Raw genomic sequence first — 21,854 nt, 5'->3', positions numbered from 1 at the left:
ATCCTTAATGACATTATTGGTTTGAAAAGTTTAAAGATAGCTTTGTTTTAATTTCTCTTTAGCTTTTCACTCAAATACCCCATGTATGACATTATTATAATTCTTTTGCTGGGTTTATACCTGCAAACTCCTCTCCTATTCTTTTGTTCTTCGGCTAATCTTTCCTTTTATATTAATGAAGCCCTTTGAAGTATCTCTTCAAATCTTCAACTAGATTCCTTTGTGACTCTTTTCCTCCCCCTAAACCTGATAGGGTTCTTTTTTATCATGAAAATTATTAATACTTCCCCCACTTCTGGCATTGTACTGTCAGCTTTAAAATGTTCTATTATTATTTCTGATCTTAAGCTGCTTTCTCCTGACCCAGGAATATTGGCAAATTACCGACCTATAGCCAAGCTTTTATAGGGAAGGTCTTGCATCAAGTGGTAGCCTTTCAAGTGCTTAACCACCTAGTAATAATCTTCATGACAAATGGCCTCCAGGTTTGCAGTTATGCCTAAGAGCGTCCCTTAAAGTGGTCAATGACTTTTTATGGAACCAAACCCTGAGTATCATGTCAGCTCTTACCCACCTGGCTATTAGCACACCTCCAGACCACACTGCAGATCACAGTAACCCTTTCTGGCCAGAGGCCGGCTGATAAAACACAGTGGGGGGCTTCCTTCAACCTGAAGACATCAACTTGTCACTCCAGGACATCATTCATCCACGTCGAGGAACGTGCATCATTTTTCTTGTGATCAATGCAGAGTCCACTGCTCCTGAGTGTTACTGCAGCTAATCATTAAGATAAATATAATTGTTAAGAGTACTGTCACTCCTTTCAGCTGCTTTATGCAAAGAATTGATTTCTACACATACAGATTGGCATTTTACTGTGAATCAGTCTCTTTTTTTTATTTTTTTCCGTTTCTGCTCCTTCATCACAGTGCCCTAAGGGCAATGCAATGGTTTAAAATTATGGGTTTTGCAACAGGAAGTGCTTATGAGTAGCAATTTTCCAGAATTTTGTTTTAGCTCATCTCCTGCAATCAAAAGCATTCCTAAAACTTACTGCAAACTAGAAATCAAGACCATTAGCCATGAAGCAGCATGAAACAAAATGTTCCTTAACAGGTTCTTTCCTGGTCACCCAGCTGAGTAGAAATTATACAGGATGAACAACTTTTCACCTCCCAACCACAATTCATTGCTTTTAAAAATTGCCTCATCATAATCAGAGGTTTTGTCATGGCTTTCATCAGAAAAACAAATCCAGAAACAAACAAAGATGACAAGAACTGTGACAGATGCCTTTGTTTGATGCAGTGATCCTCCCTAGGTGGATAAAGAACCACAGTCAAGAGTGGTGAGTATTTTTTGACAAGTCTCATTTTGCTGAAATGGAAATATTGAGGGAGGAGGTGGCTGATGAAACTTGTTCTCTTAATTAGAATATCTCCAGCTAGTCCACAGACAATGATATCCTTCTGATTTTCTCTAACCTGCTGTTCAATTATCAAAAAGATATTTTAATCAAAAATAGATCAAGCTTGTCATAAAGTGGCTTTTTAATGTTGTTATATTTGTCTCTATTTGGTCTACTTGTGATATTTGCTGTGCTTAATCTAAAAGCTGAGACAAATCTCACATATGAATGACAAACATTTGGCAAACACCCTGTTCAAATAGTCCTGTTCTCTCCCATGCCCACCAGCACAAGATCTTTTGCATACCCTCAGCATTCCCTAACACAAACCAAGCCTTTCTGCTCCCAAAACAACCCCTACCCTGATCTCACAAAAGAACAAAATTACAAGGCAGCCTGTAGACTTCTCGAGGCTTACGCAAAGAGACTCGGGCAGAACCAAGGGAGGAATGCAGAAGTTTTGCTGGCTGCAGCAAAACCAACCTGAGTCAGCTGAAAGCTCCCAAGAGACAATCAAACTTCTAGGTCAGGTTGCTGGTCACTCCATTGCTTCACTGAGACACATCACAGTTTCAGTTTCATTTGCACAGTCACCATTATTCTGAAAGTTCTGTCTTGAAGCTGGAGCGGGCAAATTTTAAATTGAAATACATTTGGAAACACACACACACACACACACATGGTTTGGATGCTCCAAAGCTGAACTTGGAGCATTAGATGCATACACCAAAGGACTCCAAACACAAACCAACACTTGCTCCTGGCAAAAAGCTATTCATTGCTGAACTGGGGATTTGCCTCTAAGCTTGTGTACAGTCAGTGTTGATGAGGGAGGGGAGCAAGCTGAATATTAAAAACTGCTGCCTCAAGAATAATATAATGTACAGATTTAATCATAGTAAAAAATGATCTGCAAGTAATTGTAGTCATTACTACATCTGCTCAGAGCTGTGGGTAATCATTATGTATGAGTGAATTAAATCAAATTCCATATCATGGGCCTGATCCTAGAATTTCTTTAGTAAATTCGTCTCGTATTAATAATCTCCTTCAGTGTAGAGAGCCTAGTTGCTTCTATGGATACATTTCTTACATGACTACTCTTGTGACCCTTCCACGTTTTACCTTTAATTTTAATTAAAATTTAACCCCAAAAACTTAAGAAGGTAAACTAAAATACAGATTTCCAAAGATGGGAAATGAATTTGTTTCACTCTGCTCTTCTCCCTGTAAAGGCACTAAAGGGGGTAGAGAGAAATAAGTTTCAAGTGGAGCCTGAGTAATGGAAAAGGCAAAGCTTTCCAAGATAAAATGTTGAGCTCAAATTCCTTCCTTTTGTCACTAAATCCAGGCATTAGCATGGTACTGAAGACACAGGTGTAATTTATTGCACAGAGTGGGAATGTCAAACCCTGACTCATGAAGATAAGAAAAACCTGTTTACAAAAAAAAGCTGCTGAAGGGCAGAGCTGGAGCCAACCACAACCTAGATCAATAGCCAGATGAATTATTAGTAAAAGAAATAAGTTATCGGTGTAGTTTCTTCTCTGACACTTATGCCAAATGTTAGAGACTGCATTTCAGTGTATTGCCATTAAAATATATCCAAACCAGAAAGTTTTTACGCCAGTAGTCTTACGCTGTGTATGTTTGAAATGAGGAGTAAGAACTGAGGCCCCAAACATTCCCATCATGGAGACGACAAGTTTTAACCTTCCTAAGAGTGCCAGGCAGGCATCGTGCTCTCCCAAAGATGCAGGAGAGAAAACAAACTAGGTCTGAATTCTTCCTCTCATGCCTGTGAGAAAATATGTTCGTTTAGGTGTCATTTTCAATATCTTTCTCATGGCGGATATTCTAGCAAAAATAGTCTTGAGCAAGGAGAGACCACTGGTTTGCTTCTGTACATGTCCCCGTCACCCACAGCCAGACATGTACACTCTCACTACTAACACAGGTAATACAGTATTTGATCCTGAAAAGGATCATTTTTTTTTTCCTCCTGAAACAGAAATGAGCTGGCAAGCATAATCAAACAATGAGAATCATTTTTCCAAAGAAGAGCGAGAGCAGCAACAACAAAAAACTCCAGTGAGAATTATGACAACAATGTAAGAATGCAATCAGTAGAGAAATCCTGATAAATGAGGGCCTTACATTTTTAAATGCCTTAAAACCAGTACAAATAAACATAAATTTGAACAGAATTCAATCCACAATTGAATTAGAAGGGGAAAATTCAACTAAATTACTTAAAATTCCACTATAGAACCTGCAAGTAGTTTATCTAGATAAAGCCATAAAATTAATAAAACAGCAGCAAAAAGGATTGAACTTTTGCTGTCAGTAAGAAATCCAAATCAGGGATGAGAGTACTACGAATGCTGCATAAAGAGCTCTGCAAAATATCCTCCAGTGGAGAGGAACTAATGATAGATGAATGTGCACATGTAATTGAACATGCAAGCGAAGAAAACCAACATTCCAAGAAGGAAAGCAGAAAAGCTATCAGGAGTACTGGCTCATGTGGACATCCACAAGAACGAGATGCATACAAGGAGAAAAGGAAAATTACTGAAAATGCAGCCTGCTCTGTAAAATAAAATACATGTTTGGCTCTACACATACTCTTCATTAGATTATCAAGGGAGCATGTGTCACACACACAGCTGTGAAGAATGCTGGCAGGAACAGCCCACCACATAAAACTCACCCAGTTTTGGGTTTCATTACCTACGTCAGGCCCCAAGATGGGAAACTTCCCTTCCACTTCATGGAGAACAGGATCAGGCCCTTGCTCAGCAAAGGGTTAAAAAATAAAGTGTAGCAAAATGCTTGAAGTGCACCTCAGCCCAAAAGCAGGCCACTCCAAAGAACTGATCCCTTTTGCATTCCTCACCATAGGAAATACAATTTTCCTACCTGTGTTTTGTGTTAAGTTGTTTGGGGCTCAGCTAAATCAAAACTCAAGCAAAGCCAACCCACACGAACCGAAAACCAAATGAAATTTCACACTCCCCCTGCACACTGAGGCAGCCCTACACAAAGGTACTTTGAGCAGATGAAGCCAGTGCACCTTTTAAGAGCAAGCAGAAATAGAACACATTTGTAATAGACAAATTAGAAGAGCATCAAGGTACTGGATGAAAACATTTTTTGAACATAAGCCAAGTACACGGTAGGAACAGGTTAGAAGGTTAAGTCATTTCTAACCACAACTTAAAGAAGGCTTCATAGTAAAAATATCCTTTTTTTAACTCTTGTCCTCCAAGCACACATCACAACTTTTGTTTCCATTGGTTTTAAGTCCCTATTTCAAAAGAAGCATTTGCTGTAACAGCTCATTTTTTCATGCAAAATACTGAATCTAATTGCGGAAATATGTCATTCCCTCCTCTCCGCCACATGGCATGAGTTAATGATGATGAATGAAAGTAATAAAACCCAAATCTTTTTCAAACTAAAGCTCCTGTTAAATTACTGGAAATTATATGCATGCGTCTACAATGAGGACACTGCAGAAGGTCAAAGATCTTGCTTCCTGCATTTGGCCAAACTATTCAACAGGCAGCTTGGCTGAACCTGCACAGACACATTTTTACTGAGGTCTGGGGGAGCCACCTAAGAAAAGCAGCTCAGTTCAAGGCTGGTGATTTCATTAGAGCATTTCTCCCCCATCCCCACGGAACACTAAATATTGCTCACCAGAGTCTATGACCTGCCTTTACATGTCCGTGGCAAGCTATTTTTGGATGTCCGAGACCAGGGTTTGGAAGAGTAATATATCACCTAAGGTGATATGCACTTTTAATGGAGGTCCCAATTTCCCTAATACAAAACTTTATTCCGTGGCATTGACATGAAGCAGGAGTACAGCAAATTTAGAGCCAGATGCTGTCCCTCTCATTCACTCTGCATCACACCCAATTTCTCCAGTTGGCCCACTAAGACAGGTAAACCATTCAAAGGTTAAGGTCTCTCATGGTTTAACCCCAGCCAGCAACTAAAAAAAGCAGCTGCTTGCTCACTCCCTCCACCAGTGGGAAGGGGAGAATCAGGGAAAAAAAAAAAAAAAAAACAAACCCTCATGCACTGGGATACGAACAGTTTAATATGAAAACAAAGTTTAAAAAAACCCCAAACTTAATGTTACCACTAATAATGGTAATGGTATTTGTAATAAAAAAGGAAAGATGAAACAAAGCAAGATAGACAAATGATGCACAGCACTATATCTCCCCACCTGCTGATCAGAGCCCAGGTAGTGATCAGCCCCTCCCAGCCAAATTCCTCCAGTTTATGTGCCGGGTATGGAATATCCCTTTATGTACCGTGGTATGGAATATCCCTTTGGCCAGCTCTGGTCAGCAGCCCTGGCCATGCTCCCTCACGGCTTCTTGTGATGCTCCTTGTTGGCAGAGCATGAGACACTGGGAAGTCCTTGACTTAGGGCAAACACTGCTCAGCAACAACCAAAACATCAGTACGTGAACATTGTTCACATCCTCAACCCAAAACACAGCTTTGTACCAGCTGCTAAGAAGAAAATGACCTGTATCCCAGCTGAGAACAGGGCAAGGTCCTACTCAATAAAAACACAACAAGGCAAAACGTATTCCTTTCCTGTCTGCAGACTCTGTTTCTAATTCTGCTTGCTGCAAACTGTATCAGCTTATTGCTGCTCTCCCCATTCATTCATTTCCTCATTTTTGCTTAACTGGCCGGCAGTTCTGTGGCCCCTTCTTTTCCCCTGGGCATTCAGACACTGTGTTCTCCTTTCTTTTCCCCCAGCTCACTTTGGAGTCTTTTTGTCTCCCTTCCTTTCATCACCGATTCATTGAGGTTTCATTGTTTTTGTCTTTCCACTATGCTGATCTCCCACTCCCCTATGCTTCCCCCTTACTGTCCATTTCACAGATGGACCACAGAAAACATGGGAAAACCCATAAGGAGAGGAATTCCGTATAACCTCTCTCAATGTATTTCCTTCCCACAGGTGAGTTTGAAGGCTTTGAATCTTGGATGGGTATAAATCAAGGTGTTACTTTGTACAAGCCAGCAGGGGTTCTTTTGGCATTATAAAAAAGTATTTGTAGGAGCAGGTTTATCAGCAGCAGAGCAAAACTCCCCATGCTTGCAGGTTTACTTTCTCTAGCCATGATAAACAGCTTGCAGAATTGAGATGCACAGAATTAGAAGCATCGGTTTTCAGAAACAAAAGAGCTAAATTCTGCCACTTATGTTCACAATGAGGGATAACTTACTCTCTAAGCAGTACTCATTTGGAGTACTCATTTGGAGGGCTCCTTGGAGCCGTCAAGAAATCAAGTGGAATTCAAGTCTCTAGTGCACTCATTGCCCATTATTTTGTCTTTCACTGTACAGGCAAAAACAGGGATGTTATTAGCAGGTAAATAACATAAGGGCACAAGTTCCACATTTTCCATAAGACTCATGTAAATATGTGAGCAAGAAGCTAAAAGCTTCCATTTGTCCAGCCCTAGTCAGTGCACACTTGGCTTTCAGAAACTGGCTTTGGGACGGTCACCCAGAGCTCCCATGTCCCCAATTCACTATTGGGAAGAGCTAACTAAACTGCTGTGAGACAGCCACTTAATTTAGATCTTGGTCATGCACAAAAGGAGGAGGAAATGTCACGGACCCACTCGAGGTGGTATTTCACAAACTATTTTTGATACAACCAGAAGTTTCAACAACCTCCAACATCTTTGATATCTAAGGGATGAAAGAAAACTAACTGCAAAACACGTCTGCAAGCACAATCCTGATCTTAATTTTCAAAGACTAGGGTTTTTTGGTTCAGCAGTTTTGCATGCAGCTTATAAATATCATACAGAATATATTGTTGTTTTTTGGCATCCTATGTCCACAAACAGAGCCATGTGTTGGAGTGGGATTAAATCCATTTGCAAGGCTGCATGTGCAATTTTAAAAAAGCATATTCTAAGCTTTATCTCATTGTAGGCTGAGATAAATACCCTCATCTTACAACTAGAGGCACCACTTCTGGACACAGGCCTTCAAGGGGCAGAATGACACCAACTGCAAGAAGCAGGTTTCATAACCAAAGCTGGGCCGTGTGAGCTTTTACATTTTAGCTCAATATTTATAAGAACATGTCCTCATTTACTGAGCTTCTGGGAACATTCTCACAATTAAAAACCAAAACAAAACAAATTGAAAATAATTGTCAACATACTGACAACAATTGGCAGCTTTCAGAACAACTCACAATGCCATCTCCATGCCTTCAAAATCTCTCCCACAGTGAAATTTCGTTACCATCCCATCCAGATGCTCATGTTAAGCTTTGGAGGTTCCCATCATTCCCATGCCCCCTTCTATGCAAATGAAACCCTAAGAGTTGAGTCACAAATCCTATTCCATGTTTAAGAGTCACACCAAGGCAGTTCTTTGAACTTGCTACAGCCTCATATAATGGGTTATGAGCAATGTCATGGTCTGAGTAGATGCAACAATTCATACTAAAGTGAAAAACAGATTTATGGAGACATCATGTTTGTGACCACTGCTGTCAAAAGGGAACCGCAGTGAAGTTATACTGTAAGCATTCCTAATGAAGCTGTAACTTACCATCCAAAAGCTCCCAGGACCAACTCAGGAGAAGGGCAGCACGCAACACCAAAACATTTTGCAACTTTATCTCACCCACACGGATGCTGGTGACAGCTGCTGAGAACAGGGAACTCCAAATCACAGAATGATGTCCTCTAAAACCTCTGAGAATGAAGTGGACAAGCTGCCACAGAACCGTGATTCAACTTTGGCATATTCTACAGGAGCATTAGGAGTCAGAAGACCAGCACAGGGAAACAGAGATTTAATCTGAGATGATGGGGAAGCTCAGATCATATTTGAGGCGATAGAAGAGCCTGATGAACCCACTTTGTATTCCCTAAAGGTAGTCCAGCAATCACTGCAGCTCTCTCAGAGCAGAAGCTACTCAAATGAGAAAAGTAAAACCAGAACACCTGGAATAGTGCCCTTCACAGACAAAAAGAAAAAGCCATTTCCAAAACCACACTATGCAAATTTCACCTAGTTGCACAACGTTCCCTCTTTGTGCAAATGTTTCGCATAGCTGCGATTTCACGACGTCCAGCGCATTTCAGGAAAGGAGGAGGGAGAAATGCAGTGGTGGCAGAAGGCTCACCTCTGGCTTCAGCACAGCCAGCATCATGGAACTCTGGAGGCATCAATCATCAGGGGGGCTGAGTTTTGGAGCCTCTGTGACCAGCACCCACAGAGACATGATTTAGGAGGAACTGACATCTCCGAGCAGGACCGTGGCGAACCATGTGACACTTTTACCGATGGCACAGTCATAACCATTACACAGTTATGGCCAGCTTGAGCGAGAGAGTGAAGGATGTGAGCACAGGGTGATAAAACACACCTACTAAGTTGAGAAAAATACACATATTCTGATTTTAGACACATGGGTTATCGAAGGTAAGAGAGCCCTCACTACAATATGATCTGTTATCAGAAACCTAAGGCAGCTGGTTGGATTCTGAACTGTGGCTCACAGATTCACATATGGTCACAGTTTTCTGGAGGGAGAGAGAGAGGGGGGAGAAAAAAAAACAGTCGAGGTCGCTTTTAGCACAGCGAGTCTAGTACAGTCAAATGGTTTCTTCTTCCCTCTGTGCCTGACCCCATTTAAGTGCTATCTTAAATATTCCTAGGGACCCACTGGTCTATAAAGAAAAACCTTTAAAGAAAACACAGTATTTCAAGGCCTGACATTACCTAGTTCCCAGCACAGCTACAGAGTAGTTACTGCGAAAAGCAACAACCTGGCAGGAATTGGAAAGCTCACTTTTAACTGCCCTGACTATCTCTAAAGCCTCTCTAATAGCAATCCCAGAATAGAGGTTTAAAGCAAAATCATTTTAATGGAGGTCCCAGTACTACATTTTTATATTGCACCAAGTCGAGCTATCGATTAGCTTTACATTAATTTTAAAAGCACAAAGAATTTGTCATGATTTTTTTTTTCTCCCTTTGATATCAGCATCCATCAGCAACTGCATCAGTTTTCTGCTGAGCTGCCAAGCAAAGTTTAAATGATGATGCGCTTCCTCTCCCTGACTTCTTATTCCAGCTTGGTTCAGCAATCTCCACCAGCCACTTCCTGTCTCCCCTATTGCACCGTCTGGCACTTACTTCAGACAAGTCAATATGTTTAAATTATACCTGGGCCAGGCATAATTAATCATCAAGCTTTCTGCTTTGTAATGTTATTTGAAGTTCTGCGTGGTCTCCATAAGCAGAAGGCAAAACAAAAGTTCGGTGGTGAAACCCGTGCCATTGCCCCCTGCCTCTCATGGAGTTGGAGCTCCTTGGATTTCAGGACAAAAGATGATTTCTCAGGAAGTCACTGCTCCCCAGAGGTTCAGAATTACGTTTGTAGACTGACAATATGTGTGGAGAAAACCCCAATAATCAGAGACGTTTTGTATGGGACCAGCCTGGAAACACGGGGCAGTTTTTTTGATGTCAGCCAGAGCTTGGTGCTCCATGTGAAAGAGCACAACCTTAGAGGTGGTGAGCGTGGGACCCACCTCGGAGTCACAGCTCTACCTTCATAGCTGCAATTCCCCAGGGCATGCAGTAATTTATGGCCATTAGAGGCCAGCAGTAAATCACTCCCCCCAGCCTGGCTCCAAGTCAAGCTCTCCAAGCAGCCACTGGAGACTCTGCAGGAGGGAAATGCAGAGAGCGAGAAGTGGTTGGCATCCATCCCTCATCCATTCCAGCCTTGTCTATGGCTAGAAAAGAAATAAATAGACAACTCACAAGGTTCAGCTGGACAGGGTGCTGGGCCACCTAGTCTAGACTGTGCTTTTGCCAAGAAAGTTTGGGGCAGGTGATCCTCAAGGTCCCTTTCCAACCTAGCACTATGATCCCATGATAAATACTGTTTTCTCCCTCCCAACCACTCAGCTCAAAGGTCTGGGCTTACCCATGGTGGGGAAACAGGAGCTCTGCCCAAATCCAAACCCTCATCCTGTGAGGAGGGAACCCTCAACAAGAGCTTAGTCATCCACTGAGGTATTTCTTTTAGGTGTTCCAGGAGCAAAAAGTGTTTTTTCAGCAGAAATGAATCTTCCATACAACCCACAGCACAGGCGTCTTTAAAACACTTCAGGAAAAAAAAATAAAAGCAACAACAAACCCTCTTTTCTTAGAGCATCCCAAGCAATTTTACAGGGATTAATTATCCTTATTCATTTTTGTTTTTCTGTATATTTCAGCTCTCCCACAGAAAACTAATCCACTGGATTTCAAATTATGGCACAATTAGCATGAAATTAATTAGCATCTGACCTATCCCCTAGTTTTCCTCCAGCTGAGACTGCCAACTTTTAATATAAGCCTAAAGCAAGAACAGTAAGACTAATACAGCAAATGGGACAAAGGGTTTTTAAATTAAAGAGAGTTTAAAAAAAATGCAATTTACAGCCATAAGCATTTCCCTGACAACAACCCCCAAACTCCAGCCCTCAAACAAATGTAGAGGAATATTTCACCTCCCCCCAACACGACGAGTTCATTTGCAAAGCCCACAATCATCCCTCCCATCATTTAAAATTCTCGTGGCCTTTCAAAAGCAGAGCCTGTAGTTATCAATTAGCAATGCCTTTTAGTCCCATCATGCAAATTTTCTTTTCCACATTACCTCTCCAGACACCTGCAAGAATTTTTAAGTCCATCACATATATATGATCAGTCCCCCAACTGTATCTTAGTCTTCACAATTTCCTGCATCATTTATGGACCTCTGCAGCGTCTCTTTTTTTTGCCACTGTATGCATTTCCCACATTCCTTCAGGCTTCTATTCACTGTCTAGTACTCATATTTTGTCACCCCCCTTCCTCTTCAGATTTCAGCCATGATTAACCAAATGCCCCAGTTATTCTCTCTCATAGTTGCTTCAATCACTGCCATCCCTCTCTTCCACATGTGAGACGCAGATACCCAATAACATTTAAATCTTTTGCTTTGCCTGGCAGGAATCATTGCCTCCCGTGGAACACAAGTTTTAACTCAGGGAAAGAAAAAAAAGGGACTGTGCTCAAAAATTAATCAAAAGGAACTTTCCCTCACGTCCTGCCATGCTCATGTGTTGTTACAGCCTCTGTGAAGTTTAGCATCAGGCTCTCCCCTATCCTGGAAGCACAAGAATTGCAGGTGCAAATTCCACTGCCTGTGCTCTAGAAAGAAATACTACGTACACAGCTTCAACAGGAGGATTTTACAGCCCTGAAAGTGAAACATCCAGGTGTTACCACCATCACAGCAGAGAAATTAACAGCTTGGTTAAAGCTTGGAATAGAAATGGGACTAAATACAAGAAAATGACACGTGCAGGAAAAAAAAAATACCAAAAAAATCTACAGGCAGAGAAGATACCTGCAGCACATAGAAGACTCTTTGAGAATCCACACACATCCTTACAGATTCCATGTGTACAATGCAGAATACACTTCATTCTCTCATCACTAGAGGCTACATTGAAATCTACATCTTGGTCAACAGAGCTGCAATACTGTCAGTCTTTGAGAACACTGCAACTCACTTCGAAACCACAGAGAACAACCACCAGAAAGAGAGGGAAGAAAACTTTCTATACAAACAAAATATATTTTCAATATTGTATTTTCATTTCACAGGCCTTTCACCTGGGCACTTGCTGATTTTGTGGTCTAACAACTCTGCTCTTACAGACTGCATGGGCTGTTCTTTCATTCTGTGGTTGCTAACACTGTTTTTTCAGTGGTTTTGGCTTGGTTTTTTTTCCCAAAGATGAAAAAAGGGTGCTTTAGGGTTTTCTTCTGAGGTGGCAGCAAACAGTGCCCCAAAACCCACAGCACTCCAAACCATCCTGCACTTTGGTTAAACGGCCCTGGACTCTCTGCTGTTGCTGCTCTTTTTTCCTTTTGGCAATACAGAATCAAAAAAAAAAAAAAAACCACCTTCCCAACTCAGACAGATGAGGAGCCCAGTAAAAACCAGAGAAGGAAAGCAGCATCAGCTATCACAGCTAGCCCAAGAGCAGGAGGAACCTGCCTCGTGGCCAAGTATATTTTGTCAGAGGAGGCAGAAGTGGGGTGCAGGCCAGTCTGCAGCTGCTGAGGTCACCTCTCAAGCACACAGATGTCATCTGCTCCTCTGGACCAGGCACAGAAAGAGGGAAAACTGCAGGTCCTGCCCTGAATAGGTATTGCAATCCCATCTGTTGGCCCACATGTCACGTGTTCAATGCATTTCCACACTGTGTGCCCAGTTTTCCCAGCAACAGCAGGCAATTTCAAAGACCTCTTTTAGCAGGATATCAAACTGATGAACTGAAATTAGGCATCCTTTAAGTTAATTTCTCTTCTTCTATCCCTAAATAGTCCTCTCAGAATGGAACAGTTTCTGATTACCTGGCTCACACTAACCCTTCACCCCTCCAGAATCCACACTATTAATTCTCATAATAAAGCCTATTTTAAATATATCTTTAATCCTCTGAGAAAACCAATTTCATCCTTGAATGTTCCATTGATCTACAGTAAATAAATAGGCATTAGGGAGAAACATTGTTTATTTATTTGCTTGCCACTTAGAATTTAATCCTGGGATTCTAAAGGGACGATTATAAATTTCTCTAACAGTCCCTGGGGTATGTTTTGAATGTAGTCATCTAAGATAGGACTCTTGCACTCCAGGACGCCACTGCATTACAGCTTGGAAAGATTATAGCCAAACAGCACTCATTTATTATAAAGAGGGATGAGCAGTAATTCCAGGACACACACTAGATGAGATTTCAGCCCTGTCTAGTTTGTGTACAGTGTGGAATGTATCTGGAAGCTTTCCAAAGCCTCCTTACACACAGCACAGTCTCACCAAGAGACTTCCTGGCAAAAATCTTGTTGGTAAAGAGAAGGGTTTGAAGCTTCTTCAGTGAAAGTTTCTAGCACTTATCAAGCCAAGTTTGTACAGCTGCAGATTTATGGCCGTGTGGAAGGACTGTGGACATCTGAGCTCTCATACTGGGAAATCTAAGGTCAGTGGTTGTTTGACTCAAGCTTTCATTCTACCTGAAAATCAAAGGAGGGGATTTTTTTTTTTTGAAGACACAGGCCTAGGAATACTGTACTGGAAGGAACCTGAAAAGTCACTGCAGCCCGTCACGTACAATTGGAAGAATCAAGTCTGCTTGACCATGAGCTACTACAACCACAGGCCATAAAACCCTCTCCTGACTCCAGAAATGAAAAGCTTAAACCCAAAAGAGTGAAAATTATGAAGACCTCAACCACATACCCAGGAAAGCAGTAGTTAATCACTCCTACAATTTAAGAGTAGGGGGAAAAAGCAAACAAAACAAAACAGAAACAAAATAAAAATACCCGAACAAAATCCTCATTTCCTATTTTATCCAGCCCCTTCCTGGGAGAGGGAAAAGCTACCCACTAACCAAAATGCTCTTCATTCAAAGTACCTCTAGGAATCATTAGGTCATGGTGCTGGATAAAGTAACTAGACTGAGCTTATGTAGGGTCTCCAGGTCTCTGATCATTCTCCTTTTCTAAACCCTTCCTGGTCTGTCAGCACAACCAGACAGCAAGGAATGGTAACAAAACGAGCAAACTCTTGAAGCCACATATTTCTACCTTACTTTCAAGGAGTAGGAGGAGGTTATTCAGGAGGGAGAAGTGAAAGAAATGGCCGCACCACGATACAAAGTCGCTTAAATGCCTTGGAGATTCCAGATCCCCGGTGTGTGTCAACACGCAGCCTGAAGAAGCTGGAGCCAGAGCCTTAGGTTGCACGCAGCCAAACTAAATGCTCAACACAGCGAGGGCGAAGCCTGCTCTGTGTCACTGGAGAAAATTAGGCTGATATCTAACAGATGACATTTGCCAGCAAAAAGGGATTGTTCACATCGTGTTTGTCTCCCGGGAGAACATTCCACATCTGACACTCATCCACAATCCGTGCAGGTACTGAGTGTAACCTTGCTGTAGATGGCTTCCAACCTGCCACACAGGTCCTGCCAGGATACAAATTCTCAAGATAACAGTCTTTTCCCCTTTAATTTATGAACCTCCTCCATGCTCACGCATGCTTCATGCTTTAATTAATATCAATTAAAGACTAATCACATTCATTGCAGCCAGGTGCTGAACAAATTTGCCATTTGTCTTTGCAAGGCAGAGCACCATGTGGAGAGAAAGGCAAGGATGGAGACCACCTCTGTTCCTGCCTTGTGTTATCTCTGGGCTCCCTTTGCTCCCTTTGGTGCTCAGAGTTAGACTGCAGCTTCACTGCATGAGGACTTCTGTGAACACAGGACACTAAGGTGGTCTCTGCCCCAGAAATATCTATCGTGCCCTGGCACGAAGGCAAAATGCAGGCAGCCTGTCTGCACCACCACTCTGATTTCCCTCTCTCATTACAGACTCTGCACTGCAAATGCAGCTGCAGCACCATAATGCCGGACATGTAAACCAGCCACTGTTATCACTTCTGGCCAGATTTGAGAGCAGTGAGCAACAGAAAGGCCAGCGACTCGCCCCGAATCACAGTGAAAACTGGCAATGTAATTGGAAATAGAGTCCTCATCTGCGTGGTATCATCACTGTATGGTCAAAACTCATCAAACTGAGTTTGCCACTGGAAACTGATTGCACACATGAACACGAGGGCTCGGTTTCCTTTGAGTCATTTGCAAACCAGAATTTGGAGAATAAATTTCTGTCTCTGGGTTAACAGAGACTCGGTTAACACTGTGAATCATGTAGTACGGAGTGAGACATTCCTGCCTCTACTAGATCTTATTCAAGTCAGACACAACTGAGTTTAGCCAGGCTGATCATGCACACAACAACCACTTGAAGCCGATGAGAAAACCCTCCAAGGGCTCATCTTGCTTCTTGGAGAGCCAACACACAGAGGAGTTCCCTGCAATGCCTTTCATGATCTCTATTGTTCACAGGGTACTAAAGTAATGAATAGCCTTTATTTTTCCAAGTTTCGGTCACAGAATGCGCATGCTACCATTAAAAGGAAAACAAAAGTGCAGAAATGCCAAGATACTATGTAACACACAGCCCTTCATCACTTGCCTTGATGCACAGTGTTACAAATTTTATCTAATCAACTGACATTTTAAGTAGTGGAGAATTTAACAAGAATAACAATGTGGTGACAATTTAGTCTTTCTTACCCCTCCATAAAAACACTGTCTTCTGTTTGGTCTAGATTTAGGTCAAGACATTTCACTAATTTGCTAGTCATTAAAAAGATATTTTTATACCCAGCCTGTAATATTATACTCTTCAGTGATTATGATAGTTCCCAACAGAATTCCAGACTTGAAAATGAAGGCTGGGAAGCTGAGCTGCAATTATGATACTTTAAATAATTCCACAAAAGTAGAACCACTGTTAAATAATTTATAGTCTTTGATCTTGTCACAGATCTACTGAAATCTTCACATCACTCAAGCTAAATATTTTCAAACAGAAATGGGATAGGTTACTTCCCTCCACCCCCTTCTGTCACTGTGGGAGCCGAGGAAAATAACGGTGCCAGGGGCCAAACTCTGCATTGCTTTGGTGTAAGCCCCTTCTCGCATGAAAATTCTTCCTCTGGGGTTCAAACACATCCAGAGAGAAGTCTTTCATCACAGCATCTTGAAAGGTTAAGAAAGCAGCACTTATTTTTGAATCTTGGGATTGTTAAGGCTGGAAAAGACCTTTAAGATCCTCAAGCCCAACCATCAACCCAGGAACACCACCATTTTCACTCTTAAACCACGCCCTCAAAATAGATTTTCCTCCAAAATGACAAAATTCACAACATTTGACAAAACAGAAAATGTAACCTTTTAACTTTGCACAGCTGTAGAATCACAGAGTTGGAAGGGACCCATCAGGATCCTCACAGTCCAGCTCCTGGCCCTGCCCAGGTCACCCCAGGAATCACACCATGTGCACAAGAGCATTGTCCAAATGATTCTTGAACTCTGCCAGGCTTGGGGCGGCAGCCACTTCTCTGGGGAGCCTGTCCCAGTGCCCAAACACCCCCTGGGTGAAGAACCTTTTCCTGATATCCAACCTAAACCTCCCCTGCCTCAGTTTCAGGTCATTCTCTCCGGGTTCTGTCACTGGTCACCTGAGAGAAGAGATCAGTGCCTGCCTATTCCCCTCACAAGGAAATTGTGACTGCAGTGAGGTCTCCCCTCAGCCTCCTCTTCTTCAGGCTGAACAGACCAAGTGACATCAGCTGCCTCATCATGTGTTGGAACCCCAGAAGCTGAAACTTTCAGGCTTTCTGTTCCAGCAGGCACTGACCCTCATGCAAACACTGCGTTTGACCTGAGGCCGTGGAAATGGCTTCCAAAACTGAGTGACAGCACTGGGATTATGGGCGTGTATTTGAATAGAATTGTGTGATTTCACAGGGTGGAAAACTCAGAGTTTAAGATTTTAGTATATAGTAATATATATAAAGAAATATGGAGGATTTAGGGCACAGACTAAGTTCTTTTTTCACCTTCTTCTTCATGGGTTTGGGTGGTATTTTGTAATTGGGTGAAAAGGTTCACTTTGCAGGTGGTCAGTTATTGGGTTAAAAGTAAAAATCTATAGTGGGGTTTATGGAAAGAAGGGAAAGGAACTTTTTATACGGGAAAATAGTGACAGGACGAGGGGCAGTGGTTTTAAACTGAAAGAGAGCAGGTTTAAATCAGATGTCAGGAAGAAATCCATTACTCAGAGGGTGGTGAAGCAGAGGAACAGGTTGCCCAGAGAGGTTTGTGGATACCCTGTCCCTGGAAGTGTTCAAGGCCAGGTTGAATGGGGCTTTGAACAATCCAGTCTAGTGGGTGGCATCCTTGTCCATGGTAGGAGGATTAGAACCAGATAACCTTTAAGGTCCCTATCAACACAAACCATTCTATGATTCTCGTGTCCTACTACTCACCCAGTAACTGTTCAGTTACTATCAGGTGCAGTGGCCAAATAACCTACTGTCTAGCAAAAACTGAGGTTCTCACTTAAAAACATCTTACAAAGCCAAATTCAGAAGCACTGGTGTAAATTAAAGGCTGGCACACAAGATCAAGCTATGCTGTTGGAAAAAAAAAAAATTACCTGTAATTAGCTGAGCCCAGTAGCTAAGACAAGACAAGATAACATATCTTAAATGCCTTTTGCTGGAGGCAAACCCAAGTCTGCATCCCATTGCAGCCCTCGATGCCTACGTGCACGTATACGTACAATTACAGCAGCTCTGCTGACTGATAACTTGTTAAATTGACATAACTTGACTGTCAGGGTCCTAAGACTAATGAAACATGTAAAGTATGCCAGAAGTAAACAGCAGCTTTCCAGGAAACACCTAATTTGCATTCTAATTAATGCAATGTGGGGCAGAAGTCATAAATAAAGGATTCAATCACAGCTCTCCGTATAATAGGCAGAGTAGTTTTACACACCTGATATGACAGGCAAGTACTAATGTGGGGTTATGGAAGATGCCAGACCTAAACTAGCTCTTCACATATGCAAGAGACAAAGAGGTGCAGCACCTGAAAAAAGAAAAAAAAAATGGTTTAATGATGCAAATGTCTTTTAAAAGTTTCCCTCCCTAGGAATAAATCACTTTTTTTTTTTTTCTTTTCTTAGAAGATGACAAGTGTAAAGAAAATTTCATCTAGAGGAGTCGTTGAAGGTGTGACAAACAGGATTTGAGCACCACACCTTGAGGATTATTACCACTGGTGATGAGCATTTCTCATACCCTGAATGCCCTGGTAAAGATTGGAATCTCACTTTTCAAACAGCTTGCAGAGAGGTCTTCCCAAAATAGCTGCCACCACCAAGGAACTCTGAGCATGCTCCTTGAAATGGATGAGCACCAGGTCTGAATCTTGCTATCACATTTTTCAGACCTGTCGCACAGAGCACATGCCTGCAATAGGTTGTTTGTTTGTTTGTTTGTTTTTTGATCAGGTAGAGTTTGAGGATGGATTCCTGCTATGGTCTCACCTATAGCCCATCACAATTGTGGTGCTCCAGCCACTCCCTTCCAGGCACCATATTTTATGCAGTTAATACCAGCTGGTGAGCTCTGAACACAATGGGGCAGCAGAAAAGGAGGCTGGTTGCATTTAGCCACAATAAATTAATCTACATAAAGCCATTCAGAAACTCAATTTTGATGTCCTTTCTTTGTGGGATGGTACATGTGGTTTGCTTTACTTTGAGAACACTTTGGTAGGACCTCTGCTGTATTTATTAAATGCAATCAATTCAATTTAAGAGAAAGAGATTAAATTACTTGCTTTCTAATTACAAATGAACAGAATTATTTTAAATATCCTGCTTTTCTTTCCTGCTGAAACTACAGTAGAAAAACTAGCCTATGTAAGTGACAGAAGGTTATTGCAAACCAAGCTGATGAATTGAAAGGGAACAGTAAACGTCAGCACCAAAATAAAGTCAAGTGCCTTTTTGCTTTTAACTGCTTCTCCTCACTTGCTTCACATTTCCCCACTACTCCACCACAAGCAGCAACTCTTTCCATGGAACCCTCCATGCTCATTCATTTTTGTGAAAAATACTTCCTCAGTAGCTATTTGTTTTTCTTGCAACCATAGTGATAAAATATATTACTGGCAGATCTCTCAGGATTATAAATAGGTATCATTCTTTGTTTAATTTCAGTAAGCCAGGACAAAATCACTGAGGTTTTTACACACATGACTTTCATTAGGAGCAATGTACAACTGAAAACACATTAGGCTCTTGCCTTTTATTTGTCCTTATTTCTATTTGTTTATGCTTTTATGTAATTAGAAGGCTGGAAATTTTGGGGGTGTAATAGCAAAGGTCCCAGGGAAAAAAAACAGTGACAACTGAGGAAGGGGCAAAGTCACTCACACTAGGACAGTAACTGCCAATCTGTCAGAAAAGTGTTTTGTTTTGAGGTTTTTGCTTGTTTCCATTTTTGTTAAATTGTTTAAGATGTGTTACTCTGGTAAATACCCATCTAACTCCAAGCGCTACAAGTTGAGCGTGCTGTCAACACTGTGCTTGAAGAAAGCCTGGTCTGAAAATTTAATACATTATTCCAGCTGAAACCCAACAGACAGTTACTTTCTTCCCAAATGCTCAGGGTCCCACACTGAAGCCATGAGAGACCAGAGCTGACATTTCATATACCTCAAAGCCAGAGAAGCAGTGCCAAAAATAACCATAAAAAACAAGTGCAAGCTTTTCTTTGGGTCAAACCTTTCAAGGATTTCCCTTAAAATTCATATAAATGATCTTCAGGTAGGACTTGTAGTTTTTTCAGGGCTTGCAAGCACTGGTCTTCATGTCATCTTGCACACTAAGAGCTGCTCCCTTATTATCTCATCTTTTATTCCTGTTCCACTCTGTACCATGAGCAAAAGCTCTACAAAACAACACAGCATTGATGTGATAAATAGAGGATGTCCTCAACACTTCACATTTGGTACTGAACTCTGAAGCAATTCCCATCTAGCCACCACGGCCACGGACAGAGGAGCCACCACCAGGACTTGCAGATCTCCAAGGGTTAGCCAGCGACGGGTGAGGGCGGGGCGATCTCCCAGACTAATGGAATTAGTCTAAATTCCACTTTAGTGGAGTTAAAACCACAGTATTCACAAGAAGGGAGCTGGAAGGATTTGCTGTTTGGGAGCCATTCCATGCCACCCTCAGACAAGTCTCCTGTAGAAGCCAGCAGGACGCTCCTCTGGTTATGGACTGCAGCAGGATTTGGCTCTGAAGAAAAGGGATTCGTAGGGGGAGCTTCTGGTAGCAGCATGTACACAAGGGAAGTTGGGCACAGCAGCATTTTTCTTTCAAAATCTCCCTGCTCCTGAAAGGCCACCCATGGGACGCAGCCATCTCTCATGTAGCTATTGTTTTCCGCGGACATGTGCCATGTGTTAGCAGCCTCTCAGGGCCTTGTGCAGGGAAGACAAAGACTGCCCTCTGCCTTTCTGCCTTCAGAGGCCACTCACAGCACAAAAAAAGGCAAGGAACAAGAATACAGCTGCCCTCCCAAAACAGGCTCCAGCAGCAGCCGAGGTAATTCCTACAGCCAGCATGGCAGCAATGGAAGGAGCCTTCCTGGGAGGGTTGGAGGGCACCTGGAGCAGATCACCCCCAATCACTGTTTTAGTAAAAGCACATTCTTCAATTTAAGAGCCAGGGGCTGTGTGGTAGTGAATGATGAGGGGGAAAAAAAGGAACGGTTTCACACAAACGTTTTACTGATTTCACCGCTGTCAGGTCGAGCTTCTCAAGTACAGAGAAAATGCAAAGAGTGGGGGCTGCAAAGAGAAGGCTTGACTCCAAAGCCCTTTCTCAAAGCAGTATTTTCAGGAGTGCAATTAGATTTCCTTGCAACCTTCCCCTTCATTCCTTCCTTAGGTTTTTTTGGTTTGGGTTTGGTTTGTTTTTTTTTTTTTTTTTGGGGGGGGGGTTGTTGGGGGCAGGGCAAGCATTCCCCGCAGAAGCAGGACGAAATTTAACAACAGCAGAGTTATCAGAAGCCTCGTGTGTCAAATAAACACTACATTTCTCACAAATAAAAAACACACAAGCCATAAATCAAGGGTCCAGCAGAGAGAGGCTTGTCGCTGGGAAGTGTCAGTGCACATGGATTTGGATGGCTTTTGCCCTCAGGCTGCCTGAAGGAAGTTTTGACCCAGGATATTAATACAGCTTATTTGATACAGAGTGAACCAGGCTGGGGCTCCAAGGTCTGTTTACATTACAAGACTGTGGGCCTTTGGGAGATTAACACCTAGAGAAAACGCATCTGTGTTTGTTCTGGGTGAGGCCGCAATTTAAATTCTTATGTTATCACACAAACTAGACACGATAGATAATCAATGCCCTGTGATAGTTAGTACTGAGGAACTGAGCTAGGTTTGCGTTGTTTTTCTTTTTTTTGCAGGGTCATTATTCAGCATATCATTCTTTCCATGATCATTTCTATTTAAAGGCGAATCAGGCATTTATTTTCCTGAGACTTTTATGAATGCATATGTACATTTTCATCTCTCAACATAAAGCAAAACTGCCTGGATTATGTCAGCCCTGTGCTTTTTTTGCAGGGATATAAAATATATTATATTGTTGCAAAACATTATGACACAGAAATCATACAGACATCAGACTAAAAAGAATCTTAAGAGGGCCTCCAGTCTATCTTGTTACCTAGAAGCAGCAGCAAGTTTACTTGCAGCTATGACATATGTCCATCAAACTTCTCAAGACCTTTAGAAGAGAGAGTGCAACGTCCCTGGGTAACCTATTCCAGTGATTAACAATCCTATCCATACAGATATTTTTT

This window comes from Chamaea fasciata, unplaced genomic scaffold, assembly GCF_029207755.1.
Source record: "Chamaea fasciata isolate MVZ Bird 193981 ecotype frontalis unplaced genomic scaffold, bChaFas1.0.hap1 SCAF_3, whole genome shotgun sequence".
Taxonomy (NCBI): Eukaryota; Metazoa; Chordata; class Aves; order Passeriformes; family Sylviidae; genus Chamaea; species Chamaea fasciata.
Note: the sequence above shows the minus strand (reverse complement) of the source record.